Source organism: Myodes glareolus, chromosome 2 (genome assembly GCF_982192425.1).
Source record: "Myodes glareolus chromosome 2, mMyoGla1.1, whole genome shotgun sequence".
Taxonomy (NCBI): domain Eukaryota; kingdom Metazoa; phylum Chordata; class Mammalia; order Rodentia; family Cricetidae; genus Myodes; species Myodes glareolus.
In genome coordinates, this window is record NC_142027.1 from 139,138,655 (window position 1) to 139,156,345 (window position 17,691).

Here is a 17,691-nt window from a genome sequence, read left to right on the forward strand (position 1 = left end):
CAAAACGCCAGAAATATCACACAGGAAGTCCCCATGTACACACAGGGAGCATTCCAAAGCTTGCTCAGAAGTTGGACTTTGAACTATAGAGACAGTCTTCTAAAAGTCACATTCTGGAGGGAGGTTGGGCAACTGTCACAACACCTGATTCTAGGTTCCGTAGTGTGCTCTTCAGGAAGAAACGTGGAAGAGCCAGACAGCTCACCTACGGTGGGGCAGGCTGGAGTAAACCTAGAGCATCTGAATTACCTACCGTTCATGCTCTTCATCACGTATGGCGCACAGCTGTCTAGGGAGCTCCTGAGGAACTTCCCAAAGACAAATGGGACAGCTGTGTGAATCAGAGAACCTAGTGGTTAAACAAGTAACCTCTGTTGGAACAAAACCGTCAGCCAATCTTGGTGTCCAGACAGGAAATGGTCCCCGCAGAAGTCAGTGAGCTGACCTGTCCCACTACTGACCTGTCTGATGCAATCATTGTACTTATGAAGAAGAGAAGGCTCTGTCTCTTCCCTCCAGGCTGCACTGTGACACCTGTCTCCATGGATGCTAGTCCTTGGTGAAGGGCCCACTCCGTTTTTTGAGACATACCTAGATGAAGCCTGAGCTGGGATAAGATCAGTCCAATCTCTATGACCGTAAGCAAGATGTCCTGTTCTACATGAGGATAAATTTCAGACCAAGACACAAAAAGCAACCATAACACTAGCCTAGCATCCAGGTCCTCTGCAAAAGAGGGAAGGGCAGGGAGAACTCTTATGCTCCCCTGAGGATCTATATGGTTAGGAAAGGGAAAGACATTCTCTTCTATGGTAAAGCTGTTAATAAAGTGTTCATACTCCAGCAAATAACCTCTTACTCACGGTCCTGGAAGCTACCCTAATGGAACTCATTAGCTCACCAAAATAGTAACAAAAAACAGAAGGGGGAAGATGAGTGCAAGTGGGCAAAATGGGAATAATAGAGAATAAATATGGTAAGATTATATACATCTATGAAAATGTCATAATGAAACATATTATTGCGTATGTAATATACGCTTTAAAAAAAATGAAAAAGGCCAGGCGGTGGTGGCGCAGGCCTTTAATCCCAGCACTGAAGAGGCAGAAGCAGGCGAATCTCTGTGAGTTCGAGGCCAGCCTGGTGTGTAGAGTCAGTTCCAGGACAACTAGGGCTGTTACACAAAAAGACTCCGCAAAACAACAAAACAAAACAAAGCAAAGAAAATGAAAAAGAAGCCACCAGTGGCACTGGTGTCTGTTATCCTAGGAGCCAAGGGCAGCAGAGTGGGCATGCATAGTGGGAAGGGGCAGTGGAGTGGGAGTCAGGAAGTTCCAGCTGCTGTTGGGATAGCCAGAGCCTAGGGAGCTGGTGGGAGGGCTGGCCAGAGGGAAGGCCTGAGTCCAGACCGCTCTAACACAATACTGCAGGCTTCAGAGCGCATTTGTCCTCAACACTACAGCCCCTCACCTCTCTAGTCCGCTTACCTTTCTACCTTCTTGGTGGACTAACGACACAGGGCCACTGTTCAAACAGACTTCCAGGACCTCTATCAGCAATGAACTCTGATCCTCCTCCTGGGGATTCCAGAGGCAGCAGAGACAGATTCACAAGTGGAATACGGGGAAGCAGAGAGCCCAGTCTAAAGTCTGCACGGGAATAACCGTGTTTGTGCTTAAGGAATCCAAAGAGGACTAATGAGATGGCTCAGCAGTAACAGCATTTGCCACTAAGCCTGATGATCTGAGTTCAAGCCCTAGAGCCACATGGCAGGAGGAGAGAACAGGAACAGACTAGACTAGAGCAAGCTGTTCTCGCTTTCTCTCTCTCTCTCTCTCTCTCTCTCTCTCTCTCTCTCTCTCTCTCTCTCTCTCTAGCTTTGGAGCCTGTCCTGGAACTCACTCTGTAGACCAGGCTGGCCTTGAATTCACCTGCCTCTGCCTCCCACATGCTGGGATTAAAAGTGTGTGCCACCACCGCCCAGCTCGCAAGTATGTGCCATGACATGACATGCAAACACCGCCCCCCTACACAAACTGGGCACAGTCCCAGCATTTAAGAGATAAAGGTGGGCAGAGCTCTATGAGTTTGAGGCCAACCAGGATTACATAGCGAGCTCCAGGACGCCAGAGCTAAATTTTTAAGAATTTGTCTCAGAAAAAGAGGGGGGGAGACTGGAGAAATGGCACCAGATGCTCTTCCAGAGGACCCAGGTTCAATTCCCAGCACCCACATGGCAGCTCACAACTGTCTGTAACTCCTGTTCCAGGGATCCAACACTCTCATACAGATAGAGGTGCAGGCCAAACACAAATGCACACACATACTATATAAATAAGTAAGTTTAAAAAAGAAAGATGAAAGAACTACAAGATTTCACATGAAAGCCAAGGTTTTTGGCTTCCTAGGAGCTAATAACACAGATGGGCCCTGACACATGGTGGCTGCACTGACAGTGTTCAACCGCACAGTGGAGCAAAGGCAGCCCTGCACACCCAGTAGCTACCATGTTAACGTTCTGTACAGTCACTTCCCCTGTGCTGATGGCATGTGGTATGACATCCTCCTGAACTGTTAGGCAGTAGCAATGACCCCACCCAGTCATGAGGGTAAACAAGGGCACCCTGCTAGGTGCTGGGTGCTAAGCTGCAGTGTTCAGTAGACTGACTGCATTAAGCTGTTCTCCGCTTAACTGGCACTACCTTTATTGGGATGTAAGTCTGTCACTCAGCAAGGAAAGTCTGAACTGGTCAACTCTCCACGAGAAGTGGTGTGGCTGCCTTCTTTGGATGCAGCACCTTTGTTTACTTAACCATTCACATCGCCTGCTTGGCCGTGGCAAGTGTGTGAGTCTGTCACAACGTGCAGTGTGGATTTGGAATCACTCAACAGTGAGCCCTCAAGTCCCAGCACTACCATTTGCTAGCACAGCACTCGGAGCTCAGCTTCCTCCTGTGCAAGCTGGGCACACTGGTCCCGTCCATCCACAGATTCCCGAGCCTTCCATAGCCACCCAAGGAACAGAGAGGACGATGAACACGAAGCGGAGCTGGAGTGCCCAAAGCCCTCAGTCGGCTGAGGAGATGGGAGGGCATGAAAGAGTGTTTGCTACTGTGCCTGACAACTTGAGTTCACTCCTTGGGACTTACGTGGTAGAAGGAGAGAACCAACTCCCTCAAACTGTCCTCTGACGTACACAGTGCCAGTCTCACTAGGTGATGCCAGGCGATGGGTGGAACCTGAAGAGCTGTCCCACCCACAAAGTTGACATCCCTGACTGCTCCACCTGAGCAGGTGTGACCGAATGCCTCGTACTGCAAGAATGAACTGCAGAGAAGGCTCTCTGACAGGTGTCAGCTACGCAGCTGGACTCTCCACACTGTCACTTGCATTATTTGTTAAGACTGGTCTCTGTCAAAAATATTATAGCAGGACATTGTGGCTATCATCCCAGAGTTTGAGGGGGTTGAAGCAGAAAGATTAAGAGTTCAAGGCCAGCCTGAGCTACATGAGACCTTGTCTGGGTAAAAGGGGACTAAAGTTTGTAAGTCCCAGTTAAAACTCCAATTTCTCTCCCTGACAGTAAAGCCATTCCCAAATTAGAAAGATCAGCAAGTACAAGTACCCAAGAGCCCGGTGTTCAGGACGTGAAGCTTGGTGCGACATGGCCAAGAGGAAGAAAGACGCCACTAGTCCACTGGGCATCTGGTCCAAGGTCAACCTCCTAGCCCAGCGCACTCCCCAAACATCTGCTCCCACGTGAGCTGGCACCAAGGAAGGTGTCTAGGGATGGGTTTAAGCCCTCCAGTTCCTGGCTCCAAAGTTCAGCCTTTGAGGGGCCTCAAGATGCAGCTCGTTCAGGACTCGCTCCAGAGACCACGGACCTTCTGAGCGTGGCCCACCGCTGATCCTCCCTCTCCAGAGGAAGGATGGAGATCCTCCTCCAATCCCCAGAAAGGGAGATGACTCTTACACTACCAACTGGCATCCGTGAATGGCCTCCAGGAGATCTGTGAATCGCATTGTGTCTGGGTCCCTACCACACTACTCTGGGGAGAAAGCTCCCAACAGTCCCAGTGCAAAGGAGATGGAGAACCGATGACAGGCAAACCACCAGCCCGGGTCAGAGCTGATAGCACGGCTTGCACTGCAGAGTCACTGCGTCAATCTGAAGACGAGTGTGGTGCTTGAGGTTAAAGCTGTTCCAGCTTCATGCCAGCCCCAGGTGACAGAATTCCTAGAATGGGATGTGCCCAGCAATGTATACTCCACAGAGCTACCACAGGTCAAAGGGTACAAAGTGAACCCTGTCTCACCTTTTCTTTAAAATGATGTTTTTATTTTATGTGCATTGATATTTTGCCTGCATGTGTGTCTATGTGAAGGTGTCAGAACTCCTGGAGCTGGAGTTACAGATAATGGTGAGCCGCCATGTGGGTGCTGGGACTTGAACCTGGGTCCCATGGAAGAGCAGCCAGTGCTCTTACCACAGAGCCATCTCTCTCCAGCCCCCTTCCCCTGTCTCACTTTGTACCCAGCTTTCCCACCTGCTCTAGGTCTAACCATCCCTCACAAGAGGTGGCTTCAATACTGCGACACCCCACCACCTCCATACTGGAGCCCCAGAGACACAGGCTCTGTGACACCCCACCACCTCACTACTGGAGACCCAGAGACAAGGCTCTGTGACACCCCACCACCTCACTACTGGAGCCCCAGAGACACAGGCTCTGTGACACCCCACCACCTCATTACTGGAGCCCCAGAGACACAGGCTCTGCGACACCCCACCACCTCACTACTGGAGCCCCAGAGACACAGGCTCTGTGACACCCCACCACCTCACTACTGGAGCCCCAGAGACACACTAACTACTAGTGTGTCTACACTACTAGTAGTAGTAGTACTACTACTAGTAGTAGTAGTAGTACTAACTACTACTAGAGCGGCAGAGAGCACTAACTAGTGAGAGTCTGTTATGAGCGGGGAGGAGCAGAGGGCCAAGACAGGGATTCCCAGGAGAGGTTAAGGACAACCTGGGAGCCAGCACTCAGGAAACAAGGGCAGGTAGATCTCTCTGAGTTCGAGGTCATCCTGGTCTACAAAGCGAGTTTCTGGTCAGTTATGGTTGTTACACAGAGAAACTCTGTCTTAAATTAAAAAAAATAAAATTAAATTAAAAAAAAAAACTGAGAAAGGGCCAGGACAGAGAATGGAGCTCAGAGTGCAAGTCCCAGCTTGGTAGAGGGGAGCCGAGGGCCCAGGGCCTACAGGGGAGTATGGACTTACAAGGGCTTCTACAGAGAGTGGTTGTCAGGGGAACGCAAGACCAGGCTTGCCTTTAGATTGCTCAGTCAGTGTATTCGGGCAGGATGGGAGGGAGGCAGAGCTCAACTGGAATAAAGAACAAAAGTTGCGATGCTGTAAATAAAACAAGGAGGAAAAAATCAACAAGACCTGGTAGTTGAGTGAACGCACAAGGAGGAGGATGCCTCCCACACGAGTTCTATAGGAGGACAGAACAGCCACTAGCTAAGACAGGAAGATAGGAGGAAGCAGGACCGGGGGAAGGGTCAGAGGGAGATGAAGGACAGGCAGGGACACAGGAAGACAGGGAAGGGAAGAAGTTCGGTAGGGCAAGGGCCTTTCTTTCACTGTCCAAGTCTATGAATCTCTCAGGGGCCTGGAAAGTAGCAGTTTGAAAAATGATATGGTACCCGACCTCCAGTGTCCCCCCAGCTGAAAACTAGTCATTCTACTGCCAAGACTGCGGGTGTCCTGCTTCAGGGACTCTCAGCACTCCCTTCCCAGTCTCAGCAGTCCACAGGCACAGTCAGCTCCAGGTATGATAGCTCTCTTCCAGCAAGGACTCAGCCAAGCATGTTTTCAGGAGCCAGGTCCTTCCTGCTATAGAAGCTTGAGGCTGACCCCTGGGGCCCTCCCAGGCCGTCATCTCAGGTCCCCTGCTCTCATGGAAATATCATCATCAGAACTGGCCTGGGACATCAGGTACATTTGACAAAACTCAGTATCACACTGGAGATTGGCAGACACCCATGTCCCAGCCTCACCCGTGCTGCCATATCAAGGCTACCCCTAAAAGGTCGCTCTATGGAGGAAGCACAGACTGTCCTCAACCTTCTGGTTCAGGCTGTTTGACTTGCCTGAAAGATCCAATTAGGAGAAACATGAGCACATACATGTACATACATGTGCCTCCTCCCTCCAGGTCTCTGCACCTACCATCCCTCTCCATAGACCCACCCTCCAATCTTCTTTACTGGGTTAAACCTTGTCTCATCCATTGAAATTCACACACCTCAGTCTCTTCAGCAACACAGGATCAAAAGGGTTTCCTTTAGCCCAGCGGTGGTGGCACACGCCTTTAATCCCAGCGCTTTCCACCTTGTCTACCTAGCAAAAAAGGAGGCTCACAAACGTTATTCCAGAATAGGCCCTCCACTTCAAAGACAAAGCCTTTCTAAACGCCCATGTTTGTCTATGGCAATGCCACCCCAAGGCACCGTACCTCTTCTAAATGTCCATGCTCTAAGAAAAATAAACTTAATGGGGCTGGAATGATGGCTCAGAGGTTAAGAGTACTGACTGCTCTTCCAGAGGTCCTGAGTTCAATTCCCAGCAACCACATGGTGGCTCACAACCATCTGTAATGAGATCTGGTGCCCTCTTCTGGCCTGCAGGCAAACATGCAGACAGAACAATGGGTACACGATAAATAAACCTTTAAAAAAATAAAAAATAAATAAACTTAACAACAGTCTAAAGCACCATTTCCTCTGACCTCACTCTGGACTCAGGGTTTAAGGGCTCCTTCTCCTTTGCGTTCCCAGCGGGGAGGACAGGGCACAGCACACTCGCACCCATCAGCCTCTGTGAGCACGGGATACAGCCTAAGTACAAATAGATGCTCAGAAGGAGCTAGTGACCTGGACACATCCTCCACTCAGAGCTCTGCCTTTTCGCGTCAGCATTAGTTCGAACCACCTCCCGGTCCTCCGGGAGCACAAGGTGGAGAGTGACACCAGGGTATGCTCCATTTACTATGACCTAGTTACTACCTCCTCCCTCCAACCACACTACCCTTAACTCTACTTCTTTTTTTTTTAATATTTATTTATTTATTATGTATACAATATTCTGTCTGTGTGTATGTCTCAAGGCCAGAAGAGGGCACCAGACCCCATTACAGATGGTTGTGAGCCACCATGTGGTTGCTGGGAATTGAACTCAGGACCTCTGGAAGAGCAGGCAATGCTCTTAACCACTGAGCCATCTCCCCAGCCCTACCCTTAATTCTAAAACATGAAAAAGGAAAAGAAAGAAAGCAAAGGGATACTTCACAAGACTTCGTGGACGGAGCATAGCCCGCTGTGGGCCCCAAGGCTTCAGCTCACTGTGTGGCCTGCCTGGTTTCCTTTTAAGTGGAAGAGGGGAGCTCACCGCTCAGGAGGGAACGCACCAGGCAGGGTCAGGATCTTGGATGGTGCTGGGGTATTGGGGTGGCGCACTACCCAGCAGTAGCCTGAGTTCTGAGGAGCTGGTCACACCTTTCCCCATAGAGCAGAGAAGATCAAATACCATGAGCTGTGATTTTTTTTTTACCAATTTATTTTTATTTTTATGTGCACTGGTGTTTTTGCTATGGTGTCAGGTCCCCTGTAACTGGAATTACAGACAGTTATGAGCTGCCATGTGGGTGCTGGGAATTGAACTCAGGTCCTGAGCCATCACTCCAGCCCTCAATGACCTGTGTTTTGTGACATATGCAAGGCTGGAATGTGTGAGCAACATCAACCAGCTCTGCAGCCCAGAGTCTGGGTGTACCGCTGGTTATGATGTCTGCCCAGGAAGAGACGAACTGCAAAGTGCAGGTGCGCACCATGATGAGGACACCAGCCAGCAAGGAGGAAAAAAATATCATTCTCACACTTTTGTTAAAGTCTCTAGAATGTTGCTGTTGCTTATTTATTTGTTTCTGTGCTGAGGACGGAGATTCACACAGTCTAAGCGTGCACACTCCCACTGAACTACACTCCCACGCAGCCATCATCATGCGCTCACCACACACACGGAACCCACAGAGCAAAGATGTGTGCTTCCACCACTAGGTGACTGATAACAAATTTTAAAAGGCAGACAACACTGTGTTGAGTTTTATAATTTATGCAGGGGTAGAATTATGACAACAAAAAGCATAGGAGGGAAAATCACATTTTCTGTATTAAGAGATTTTTTAAATTAAACATGAATAGTAAAATTTGAAATCAACTGAGATTAAACCTGCAAAACCATTAAAATAATAAGCCAATGAATTACAGTTAATTCACTGTTAACTGTAATAATAAGTTACAAGTTATAAGACAAGAGAAAACAGAATCCTAAAACTAATGACTCCAAAAGGAAAACAACAACAACAACAAAAACAGATGTCGCAAGACAAGACAAAAGACAAGACAGGGGACTTAAACCCGCTGTACTAACAGTTATTTAAATGTTAAAGCCTACAGGCTCTAATTTAAAAATGGATGTTGTCCAACTAATTAAAATGAGATTTTAATTATGCAGGCTATACGGAACAAACTCTGAATATAAAGGCAGATTCAAAAGCAATAGGTGAAGATGTGTAGTAAAAACACTAACGCTAAAAAGGCCAAAGGCCTGGAAGTAGCTTCAGTCCCTCCCCCAAAGTCAAAGTGCGGCTCGCATGACCTGTGCCCACCACTTGACACTTGAAAGGGACACTTGACACAGGATCCCTTGAGCCCAAGACTCCAAGACCAGCCTGAGCAACACAGGGAGACCCCCCCCCTTTTCAAAAGAAAAAGTGAAAGTGACCCTTTGAAATCAACCAAGTGGCAACTGCCAGAGAGTTACAGACTGTCCTTGCCTGTTCCTGCCTGCTCAGTCACTGACACCCTGGAACAAGTCAATCAGGGCCCAGACCATGCAACACTCAGACACAGAGGCAGACAGATCTCTGAGATCAAGGCCAGCCTGCTCTACAGAGTGAGTTCCAGGACAGTCCGGGCTTACAGTGAAACCCTGTCTGGGGGAGACAGCATGGGAGCAGAAATGGCAATTCACCCAATGAGAATGTCTTTCTTTTTTATTTTTTTAAATATTTATTTATTATGTATATAATATTCTGCCTGTGTGTATGCCTGCAGGCCAGAAGAGGGCACCAGACACCATTACAGATGGTTGTGAGTCACCATGTGGTTGCTGGGAATTGAACTCAGGACCTTTGGTAGAGCAGGCAATGCTTTTAACCTCTGAACCATGTCTCCAGCCCCTCTTTTTTATTTTTTTTAAAGGTGTGCACCACCACTGCCCCAGTAGAATGTCTTTATGGGTCACAATGCAAGCCCTGGAGAAGATGTGGGCTAACTCGTTCAGAGATTCAAAAGAAAGGTCTCAAGTTCAAGAACCAGTTTGGAAGCCTACCACATCACAAGAAACTTCCTATGAGAAAGGCTGTAAGATGTAGAATTGTTTCCAAGTGAGGGTTAGCAATCAAGGCCCTGCCCACTGTCCTCAAGGCTGTGGGACACATTATACCCATCTGCACTGCAGGAGCCAGGCGTGCGTCCAGTGAGGTCAGCACTGCAGGAGCCAGGCGTTCGTCCAGTGAGGTCAGCACTGCAGGAGCCAGGGGTCCATACAGTGAGGTCAGCACTGCAGGAGCCAGGGGTCCATACAGTGAGGTCAGCACTGCAGAAGCCAGGGGTCCATACAGTGGGGTCAGCACTGCAGGAGCCAGGGGTCCATACAGTGGGGTCAACACTGCAGGAGCCAGGGGTCCATACAGTGGGGTCAGCACTGCAGGAGCCAGGGGTCCATACAGTGAGGTCAGCACTGCAGGAGCCAGGGGTCCATACAGTGGGGTCAGCACTGCAGGAGCCAGGGGTCCATACAGTGAGGTCAGCACTGCAGGAGCCAAGGGTCCATACAGTGGGGTCAGCACTGCAGGAGCTCCCAACTATCTTATGTAACTGAACAGCCAGAAGGGGTGGGAGAAGGGTAGGAAAGTTTAAAGTGTTTCTGTTGGTTACTCACAAAGTAACCAAAAGGACAAGCAAAAGGGACATTTTGTTTTGTTTTGGGTTTTTTTTAAAATATTTTTTATGGTTTATTTAACTTTATTTTATGTGCATTGGTGTGAAGGTGTCAGACCCCCTGCAACTGGATCGTCAGACAGTTGTGAGCTGCCATGTGGGTGCTGGGAAGTGAACCCGGGTCCTCTGGAAGAGCAGTCAGTACTCTTAACCACTGAGCCATCTCTCCAGCCCCTTGTTTTGGGTTTTTTGTTGTTGTTCAATGTAATTTATTTTAACTTTATTTTATGTTCATTGGTGTGAAGGTGTCAGATCCCTGGGAATTGGAGTTACAGACAATTGTGAGCTGCCGTGTGGGTGCTGGGAATTGAACCCAGGTCCTCTGGAAGAGCAGCAGTGCTCTTAACCGCTGAGATATCTGTCCAGGCCCCAAAAGCAACATTTTGTAATTATAAAAGGGTTATCATCTTGAAGAAGTATGTGAGCCAATAAAAGGGCTTCAAGCAGAGGAAGCAAAACCTGACAGAACTGAAAGGGAAAGGGAATGAAAGCTTACTCACTGAGAAAGCCAGAGAGAAAAGTAAGTAATTCAAGAACTAAGAAGACAGAGGACCAGCAGGCTGCTGTTAGTGTGGGTACAGGAGGCCGTGCCTTCCTCACTGAGGTATGGAATGGGGTGAATGGGCACATGGCAGGAAACACCCCTCCCCTACACACATTTGATTGTTCACACTTGACTCTCATGTCCGTCCATCCATCCCTCCCACCCCCCCCGCACACATAGAGGCAGAGGAGTACTACCAAGCAAGCTCCAATATGACCTATAGAGATGATTTCTGCATACACAAAATAGACATATACATCAACACTCACCTCACACTGTGCTCCCCCAATGCCTGCCACCCAACACACTTTGTATCAACCTCATGACAAATGAGAATCAGAGTCCAGTGTGACCAGAGAGAGGGCTGTGCGGGTCAGCAAGTTGAAACACAATCTCTAGCCAGGCGGTGATGGCACACACCTTTAATCCCAGCACTCGGGAGGCAGGGGCAGGCGGATCTCTGTGAGGTCTAAAGAGTGAGTTCCAGGAACTTCCATGGCTACACAGAGAAACCTTGTCTCAAAAAGCCTAAGAAAATAGAAGAGTTAGAAAGAACAAACCTGTGAATATACTAGATGCCACTGTATTATAAGTTTTTTTTAAAAAAAAAATTTTTAGGGGCTGGAGAGATGGCTCAGCGGTTAAGAGTATTGCCTGCTCTTCCAAAGGTCCTGAGTTCAAATCCCAGCAACCACATGGTGGCTCACAACCACCTGTAATGAGGCCTGGTGCCCTCTTCTGGTCTGAAGGCATACACGTAGACAGAATATTGTATACATAATAAATAAATGAATATTAAAAAAAATTTTAAATTATAGCTTTAAAATAGTTAATTTTATACTATGTATACTTCATCTAAATAAGAAACACCCCATCTCTTGGCAGGAGTTCAAGGTCAGTCTGGTCTGCAGAGCAGAGTTCCAGGTGGTCAGCTAGAGCTACAGAGAGACCCTGTCTGAAAAGGGGTGGGGTGGGGGAGTTGAAGATTTAGCTCAGTTACAGAATGCTTAGCTAGTTCAGGGTGGGTGTTTGGTCCCACGTACAGACAAGAATGAAAGTAACAAAAGGTGCCAGGACATGCCCCAGTACCAGCTTAGCACCCATGAGGCCATGGCTTCAATTCTCAGCACTGCCAAGAACAACATAAACCAGCTGTGGTGGCACAAATCCGTAGTCCTCAAATTTAGGAAGCAGGAGTAGGAGGGTCAGAAGTTCAAGGTCACCCTCGTCTACACTGCAAGCTCCAGACTACCCTGTGCTGTATATAAGATCTCGTCAAAATAAATGAATAAATAAAAATGAAAGGTGTATCTGATACACATGCTAATATGGCTTTTAAATCTATAGAAAATTATTGGAAAAGACACACCAAACTGCTAGCAGTGGTACAGGAACATTTGTGTACAGGTATTTTTTCAAAAATGCTAGTTTTCTTTCTTTTATGTGCACTGGTGTTTTGCCTGCATTTATGTCTACATAAATGTGCTGGGTACCCTGGAACTGGGGTTACAGACAAGTGTGAGCTGCCATGTGGGTGCTGGGAATTGAACCTGGTCCTCTGGAAGAGGAACCACTACTCTTAACCACTGAGTCATCTCTCCAGCCCCCTCTTTGGGTTTTTGTTTTTTATTTTTAGGGAGTTTTGTCTGTTTTTGTTTTCTCTGTGGAGCCTGTCCTGGAACTTGTTCTGTAGACAAGACTGGCTTCGAACTCAGAGAGATTCACCTGCCTCTGCCTCCTAAGTGCTGGTTTTAAAGGTGTGAGCCATTATAGCCTGTTTTTTCTTTCTTCCTTCCTTCCTTCCTTTCTTTCTTTTTAAATGTACTTTTCATGTTCATGTGCCCTGTCTGCATATACACCTACATGCAGAAGAAGGTATCAGATTCCATTATAGATGGTTGTGAGTCACCATGTGGTTGCTAGAAATTGAACTCAGAACCTCTGGAGTAGCCAGTGCTCTTAACTACTGAGCCATCTCTTCAGCCCTTTTCTTGTTTTTTTAAGACAGGGTCTCTCTATGTAGCCCTGGTTGTAATGGAATTCACTTTGTAGTCCAGGCTGGCCTCAAACTCAGAGCTACCTGCCTCTGCCTCCTGCGTGTTGGGATCAAAGGTGTGCCCAGCGAACGCTAGCTTTTCATGTGAGCATAATTACAGAGACTTGCACTCCTACACTTTTCCTTTACCACTGATGAGGGAGAAGAGGACGCTTGGGCCGGCTGTGCTCAGGCAGTATGGGATTGAACTTGACAACCTCTTTTCAAATGCCTTTGCATTTTTATTCTCAAACATTCTGAAAGCCGCAAGGGCTGGGATTGTAACTCAGATGGTAAAGTGCTTGCCTAGCAGGCATGGACCCTGGATTAGTGAGCGATGAACCTTGACACCCTAGCCGCACACTCTGCCTGAGGCCGAGGCAGCGAACAGCTGAACTACCTCCTGGACAATCGCTCTGCTCCAGAGGCACAAACAGGATGTTTGGAAACTAATGACCACAAGTGACTACAGGAAGTCATGACAACCACCTCCAGGTGACACAGGCTTGTTCCTGCCCAGTCCCTTCTGCAGACTGACTTCATGTGCTGATTTCTTTTAAAGGGAAGGGGCAGGAATTCTTGGACAGCTCGAGACACGGCAGCAGAGGCCATTTGAGATAGTAGGGCAGGGAGAGAGAGGTCACCAGCTGTCCAGCAGCTGCCCCAACCCAAACATGTAGCAAGGCTGACGTTCAGGACGGTGAAGAGCCACACACCCACTTCTGGGGGTAGAGAATTCCAGGACAGGCAGCGTGTGACCAACAGAGCTTAGGCTGACAGCCAAGGAGCAAGTCTAGAGGTCCCGGCACCACAGCAGTCCGAGAGGTCAGACCAGTCCAGCTGCCCCAGAGCTCATCAGCAATGAGAAGGCCTGACCACATGGCCAGCCCAGGGGCCAGGAGCCCACAGGAAACAGAGTGGGCCACTGGACACTCCCATTTTCACCCGAGGAAGAGGAATGATCCTGGACGCTGACAGGAAAAGCCTGCTCGGGATGCTGTACCACTCCAAACCCGAGGAGCCCAGGGCAGCCCCAACAAGACAAAGACCAACTGCCCAGGTGAGGTGCCAGCTTCCAGGAAAGAGCTGCACCCTCCCACCCCCAGCATTCCTGCGGCCCATCCAGGAGAACAGCACAGCTCTCTTTTTCTCTCTGTTGAAATTTATTGTATTTTATTTGTATAAGTATTTTGCCTGTACGTATGTACATGCAATACATGCATTCCTAGGAAAGGAAAAAGGAAACAAACAAAAATGGGGGCTGGAGAGATGGCTCAGCAATTAAGAACACTGGATGTTCTTCTAGAGGACAAGGGATTGATTCCCGACATCCACATGATGACTTACAACCATCTGTAACTCTAGTTCCAGGGAATCAATCCAATGCCCTCTTCTGGCCTCTGCAGGCATGAAGCATACACATACATGCAGGTAAAACATTCTCACACATTTAAAAATTAGAAACAGACAGACGGCGGTGGAGCACAACTACATTAATAGAGAGGCAGATGAGGGAAAGAGGCCATTTTCTGCAGCTTGGACAGACATCTGGACTTAGGGAACAGCCCAGGAATTCACATACAAGTGGAGAGAGAACCAGCTCCACAAAATCGTCCTCTGACCGCCACAACCATGCCACAGCACATGTGCCACACACATCACACACAGGTGCACAAAGTAAATAAATAAAAAGAACCTTCTAGATTTGGTAACCATGTGTTGATTATAAAGCAGGGGCCAGGTAGGAACATGGAGGAATACTAACCTAAGTGCAGGAGCAGAGAAGCTCAACTATCAGGGCAGGGACTATGGGGTCACCTAAATTGTTCGAGAGAGAATATGGGTACAGTGTGGCCAAATCTGAGTTTTCAAAAGAAATGAAGTAATGTTTTGAGGCATAATCTCTTGGTATTTTAAGTACTGGCAACAATATTTTGAACATCAGGAAGGCCAAATAATATAGGTTTATAGGTAAAACCTGGCCTGTGGCTTCCCACCTTTGGGTTTCCAATATGAAAAATCAAAGATAGCCAATTACAGTAGCACATGCCAGTAATTCCAGCAGGGGGACAGAGGTAGGGAAATCATAAATTCAAAGTCATCCTTGGCTATAAAGCAAGTCTGAAGCTAGCCTGAGCTATATGAATGCCTGTCTCACCCCAACCCCCATCCGGGGAGGGGGTCATGGGGGAAGTGGTGGTTCAAAAGGTAGTTGTATTGAGTACCAGGAGGCCGAGGTTAAAGTTCCTTCATTGTGGTCAGCAGTGGCACAGGGTGTGCCCCATTCCCCTAACTCGTGTGAACTTGTTTTACTTCCTCATTCGTAGGTCGGGATAACTGTCTCCCTCATACCTCAAACGTTATGTCCATTATCTAAACATAGGCCAAGAAAAGGGGGGGGGTGCATACACAGAGATCAGACAATAGCTGAGTCCTCCTAAAGAGAGAGCAAAAAGGAAATGAGCTGGGTCTTTGCTGGCTTGCAAACCGGAAGAATCTGGACAATAGAATCCACATCAGGGGTGGAGACAGAAACTTGGGAGTTGCCAGCACAAAAGTTCTAAAAGAGGTCATGAAAGTAAATAAACAGGAGAAAAATAGCAAGCCCGGGGAAATCTTCAGGGGAAATGGGAAGGCCCTCCCACTCAAGGTACTAGGAGGGAAGCGGGTAGTGCAGGGAAGTTCTTTAGAGAGGCGGGCAGTTGGAGGAGAGGACAAGAAAACACACCCACTAGGGTAGGAAGGTGACAAGGGTGTGAGCATGTCCCAGGCTGGGTCAAAAACTAAACATGAAGAACAGAGGGCCAAGATGAATAGCAGCAGACTGGGACCATGAGGTCACAGTGGACCAAACTGAGGCAAGTGGGTAGAGGTCAGGGAGGTACGACCGCAAGATGGCTCAGTGGGTAAGGCACTTGTCACCAAGCCCGAAAACCTGAGTTCAATCCCCAGAACCCACATGGTAGAAGAAAAGGGAATGTTCAGTCAAGATATCCTCCAACTCCACACATTTACAGGCACACGATAGATAGATAGATAGATAGATAGATAGATAGATAGATAGATAGATAGACAGACAAATAAATAAGTAAGCGTAATTTTTAAAATTAAAGGCATTTTACTGAGAAGGGGCCAGTAAGAGATTCAGCAGCTAAAAGCACTGGCTGCTCTTTCAAAGGACACAGGTTCAATTCCCAGCACTTACATTGGGTGGTGGGGATACATACTCCAGTTCCAAGGGATCTGACCTCCTCTTCTGGCTGTGCAGGCACTTAGTTACATACAGACAAGCATGCACACTCGTGTACAGTAAATAAAAATAATAATAAACCGGCTTAAAAAGGGGGAGCGGGTTTGCTGTGAGGATGAAGTAAACCGACATCATCCTGAGGGCCTGTCTGCTGTGTGCTCAGCATCTCCACATTCCTCACAGCCTGCTTCCAGCAGGGTTTCTGTTGCTAGGCCCAAAGCTCCATGGCTCATCCAAAAGGACACAAAGCACTGGGGTAGGGCAGCCCAGTGGCAGGGGCATGCTTTGCACAGGAGAGACCCCAGGCTGGTCCCCAGCAGGAGACACACTCACTCCCAAGCAGGTGAGATGGGGCAGCCTGAATGAAGCTCCAGGTCTACATGAGGAAGGAGCTCCCCAGTGGCTTCCATCCACCTTGCTCTGCTCACTCAGAGTCCTCTGATTCAAAACAGCTGGAAACGTTATACCCCGAGCTCCTCAACAAGAAAACGGACCAGAACATGGTTGTTTCTGCCAAGCGAGTTCTGAATAAGCTGCATTCCATTTCATTAAAACAATTACCTGAGCTCCAGCCAAGAATTACATAAAGCTTCCTCCAGGCCCCATCCCCTCCCCCATAAAACACACATCAGACTACTTTTCAGACAGGCAGCATAAGGAGGCCCTGACACACCACTTCCAGACCTCATTAGGAGGCATCCATGATCCCCTCCCAAGCAGCCATGCTGATAGGCAAACCTGAAGCTTAAAGATTCTCCCCTCCTGGCAGGAAGCACCTACTTCCTGAAGGCCTGTTGACAGCTCAAAACATTTCTGGAGGCACAGGGCCCTCAGCTCCGCCTGAGCCCAGGGCCACAGTACTAGTCTACAGTCAGTTCCCCCACCACCAAAGCCGGAGGCCCAAGTGCCCCGGTTTGACTTAGCACGTCACTGTGCAAGTGGGGACCAAGGGAATGGCGATTCTAGAAAAAGCTGAAAGGACTGGGAACCGGAAGGCCAGATCTGCACTGCGAGCGAGCGAGAGTCACGGCCCCAGGTGTGAGGCAAACTCCCGCCCACCCACTCCAGCCCCCAACTCCCTGGGCTCAAAATGCCTGACGATAGCCATTCCTATTCTGAAACCCACTGGCCCAGACAACCCCTTAACTCCAACCACCTCTCGTGTCCTGACCCTGTCTGATTAATGCCACATCAGGCAAAATAACCCCACTGACTCGACATCTACATAAGTTGCTGCCTCTCTAACCCTGTCTGTTTGTACCTGCGCAGGTCACAGCACGGCGTCCTGTCTCCAGCTGACAGTGCACCTTCCCTCTGCTTGTCTTCCCATCACCCACCGTCCCAGGCCAGCACAAGCAGACACAAGACAACACCCCGCTCTACAGCTTGGAGCCCACCATGGAAAAGGAGTATTGAACTGTTTTTCCAATACCTATTATCATAAGAGTGTTCAAACGTTCAGAGAAACTGAAAACCACAACAACAATGGAAACGTGTACCTTCCACTTAACACTCTGCCAACCAGTGCAAATGTATGGCACATGCTTCTTCAGGACGCACATATCCGTGTACATACTGTATAAATCAATACACAATTGGTCCTCCGCACCCACAGTGGAAGACCCCACCCGCATCGCTCTGAACTATAAGCGCAGACCCTTTCAATCCATGTCTCCCACAAACAACGCAGGAGAGCCACAATAACAAGCATTTACATCATACTGCA

At 48.5% G+C, this 17,691-nt stretch overlaps 1 protein-coding gene and 1 long non-coding RNA gene across 4 annotated transcripts in view; one reads left to right on the forward strand and one right to left on the reverse strand.

Annotated features, from left to right (window-relative positions):
* The window catches only part of Pxn (paxillin), a 51,036-nt gene that overhangs the window by 26,764 nt on the left and 6,581 nt on the right, over positions 1 to 17,691 (reverse strand). The window lies entirely within an intron of this gene.
* LOC146895438 (uncharacterized) lies at positions 13,241 to 17,684 on the forward strand. The gene is made up of 2 exons (XR_014998933.2): positions 13,241 to 13,775; positions 17,235 to 17,684. It is a non-coding gene; the product is annotated as an uncharacterized LOC146895438 (long non-coding RNA).